Below are 3,696 nucleotides of genomic sequence, written 5' to 3'. Positions count from 1 at the left end.
AGTTTCTGGTTGTTACGTCCATGTTCTTGTGGTGTACCTTGTGGTTACTGCGAAGTCCCAAATGTCTTAGGTAGACATGTTTAGTTCCCCAAAATCTAAAAGGGTAACTATTAGGCCATTTATCCATGCCAAAGGTCACAAGCCAAAGTTATGCTAATTTACTTAAGCTAATGATACAAGATACAGGCCAGTTGGATCCTCACATTACAGCCAAACATAATAGAATAATCCAATACAAAAATATAAGCCAAATATAATAAAACAAACAGCAAACCAATAAATAAAGGCAGGATATCAAAGCAACCAGCAGGCCAGCCCTATGGGCTACACCACTGAAAAGGAAATTAAAGGTGAAGTTATGGGTTAAAGAGTAAGAGACTAATTATGTGACCACCTGAATTATATTGGAAAATTGAAAGTTGTCTTGGTTCTTGTTTTGTTTTCCTTGGGCCCTTGGTCACCTTAAGCTTCCTTTACTGGGGTGAAAACTAAGAACTGGGTGTGTACTATTTCTACCCTCCTTCCTTCCAAATCCTTGGCCTTGGCCAGGGTACATTTACATTTCTCTGAAGTAGAACCATTTACCAAACCACTCAAAATCTCAGTATGTAAGTGAGGAACGGCTTCCCGAAACGTGCCCAGTTTTTCTTTAATTTGGTGGCACAGGTCCAGGCTAGGAATACAGGCCTGGATCAGAATCTCTCTTAGTTACCAGAGCTGGAGTTTCTATTCAAAAATAGCTATTTTTCTTAAACTATTACATTTTCAACACTGATTTCATTTTATACACATTTGTAGCACCTACAAAGGATGAATTCAACCAAAAAACCACTTTTATTTCCTCAATGGCTGCATCATAAAGGACAGCACTTCCCATACCACAGGATTAGCTAGGAGAGGTCTTCTGTAGGGCCTGGGTTACAAATGGTTTGGGAACCAAATACAGGGGAATTTTGCCTAGTTCAAAATCACTTAGGGTGGAATGCCCTCCTCTAGCATTTGAGACAATATTGACTTAAACAATTGAACTACGCTGTGATCATCTGCACTTCCTCCAGTTAGTTGGGGTTCTGCTGCTGTTCACCATTTCCGAGTGAAGATTTTAAATCACTGTTGTTTGTTTGTTAGCATGTCCAGTAAATTGGAGAGTTCTCCCCTGTTGACAGAACTGCACTTGAACTTTCTCCACGTCATCGTGGAGGGATGGGGGGAAAAGCAAAGCTAAAGCAAGAAACAATGACTTTAGCAAAATGTCTCGAAGTCGCCAATAAATCTGAGTTACATGCTGTCAAACTAAATTAATATTCAATTGGGCGACCAAACAGCCTTCAGGAAAGAGAGAAACCCACTGTGACGGGCTGCCCCACACTCTGAGGTGCCACCTGATATAGTGGGATACCACTGAGCCCGCCTTTTCCACCAGCCTGGGCTCCCTTACATTGTCCTGCTGAGCCACGCCCTCAAGCCTCCTCCAGCACACACAGGTAGGGGCACACCCAGCTGCAGAAAGACACTGAAATCAGCACTGCACGGGAAGGCTTCAGCTAAGGAACTGCCCGGATACTCAAGTGCACACCCCTCTCTGGAGTGCAAACCCAAAATCGTATGGTCTTGCACTGTCCAGTGTAAGCTCATGAAATTTGATCCCTCCCGCAATGTGGAGGGAGATATGCACAGCTTTTTACACCCCCAGCTATGAATTCCACAAACTGGTTTTAGAGTAAACAAAAACAACTTTATTAACTACAAAAGATAGATTTGGAGTGATTATAAGGGTTAACAAACAAATCAAAGCAGATGACCCAGCAAATGAAACACACACACAAGGTAAGCTTAATACTAAAGAAACTGGTTACAAGTAGGAATTTCTCACCCTAAACTTTGTTTTAGGCAGATTGCAGTTTCTTGAAGGCCAGCTGCTCTTGCTTGCAGCTTAAAATTCCAGGTATTTCTTTCACAGGCCAGACACCTTCCCAGCCTGGGCTCAGGCCTTCTCCCCCCTACCCCCTGGGTCTTTGTTTCTTAGATGTTTCCAGCAGTCACCCTGGGCGGGGAGTAAGTTTTAGCAATCTAACGTCCTCATAATGGGGGGAAAAACACCCCAAGTGGCTTTGCCAATAGATGGAAACTGGAATTCAAACTCCAAAACTCATCACACTGCGTTTGGGATCCATTTGAATTCCCCTTGCAGGTCTTTGATCCTTTCATCTCCAGTCATAGTGACTCTGATATAGGATTAAAGAAGTCAAAGTGTCATCTCCAAACACAGACAGCTGAGAACACTGCATCACATGACACGCTGAGAGGTGGAGGGATAGAATGTGGAGAAGATAAACTCTGCATGGCTCAGACAGGAGGAAACAGTTCTGTGTGTGGGGAAGGAGGGAATCTCTCTGAGTCACCCCATCTCCTTCCAGTGTCACAGAGGCTGAAATGACAATGTTTTCCTGCCCCTGCTTCTCTTCATTATATTTAAATACATTATAACGGAAGAAAAGGTCCTCAAATGTCGTTGAGCACACTCCAGAGCAATATGAGAACTGAGAATGATACAATCTGTATCACTGGTGACTCTAAAAACAACAGTGCAATAAGAGGAATGGTATAAATGTGATGCTCCTTGTTTCGTGGAAGGAGAGACAAATTCCCATTACTCATGGGACAATGGAGTGGATAGAAAGGACAATCGGGTCCACCCCAGAAAAGGGAGAGCTGCAAAAGACAAAAATGGGCAACTCGCCTGGACAAGGTGAGGGATAACACTGATGCAACTGGTTCAAACAGCTTTAAAGGTTCCTACGTGGGAATTAGCAAAAGTATGAAAGAACAAATGTTGGGATGGCCCTAGAGGTTTTCATGGTGTTTAGCTCCCTTGGAGATTCTCTGATGATAGTTAAGGGCTGAGCGCCGAGTGGAGCTTTTCCCGCACTCACAGCATTCATAGGGCCGCTCCCCCTTGTGGGCTCTTTGATGTCTGACAAGGTTGAGCTCTCATTGAAGCTTTTCCCGCACTCACTGCGTTTATAGGGTTTCTTACGTGTGTGGAGTCTCTGATGTCGAGCAATGTTTGAGCTCTCAGTGAAGCTTTTCCCACACAGCATTTGTAGAGCCTCTCTCCTGTGTGGATTCGCTGATGACTAGTGAGGTATGAGCTGCAAGTGAAGGTTTTCCCGCACTCACTGCATTTATAGGGTCTGTCTCCAGTGTGCATTCTCTGATGTGTACGGAGATGTGAGCGGCAACTGAAGGATTTCCCACACTCACTGCATTTATAGGGTCTCTCTCCTGTGTGGATTCTCTGATGTCTAACAAGGTGGATGCTGCGAGTGAAGGTTTTCCCGCACTCACTGCATTTATGGGGCCTTTCCCCTGTGTGGATTCTCTGATGTTGAGTGAGGCAGAAGCTCCAATTGAAGGTTTTTCCGCACTCACCACATTCATAGGGCCTCTCCCCGGTGTGGATTCTTTGATGTTTAACAAGGTTTGAGCTGAAAGGGAAGGTTTTCCCACACTCAGAGCAGACATAGGGTCTCTCTCCCGTGTGAATTCTCTGATGTCTAATGAGGTGTGAGCGGTGAGTGAAGGGTTTTGCACACTCAGAGCATTTATAAGCTCTCTCCCCTGTGTGAATTCTCTGATGTCTCTTGAGATGTGAGCTGAAACTGAAGGTTTTCCCACACTCAGAGCATTTATAGG

The 3,696-nt window shown here is 44.5% G+C and overlaps 1 pseudogene; it reads right to left on the bottom strand.

Annotated features, from left to right (window-relative positions):
• Positions 1-2,019: 2,019 nt before the first annotated feature.
• On the bottom strand, positions 2,020-3,691 carry LOC113409173 (annotated as a pseudogene).
• Between the last annotated feature and the right edge of the window lie 5 nt (positions 3,692-3,696).

The sequence above is a fragment of the Terrapene carolina genome, unplaced genomic scaffold, assembly GCF_002925995.2.
Source record: "Terrapene carolina triunguis isolate 2854851 unplaced genomic scaffold, T_m_triunguis-2.0 Scaffold30475, whole genome shotgun sequence".
NCBI classification, from domain to species: Eukaryota; Metazoa; Chordata; order Testudines; family Emydidae; genus Terrapene; species Terrapene triunguis.
The sequence above is the reverse complement of the archived record's forward strand: the minus strand, read 5'-3'. Positions and strand labels throughout refer to the sequence as shown.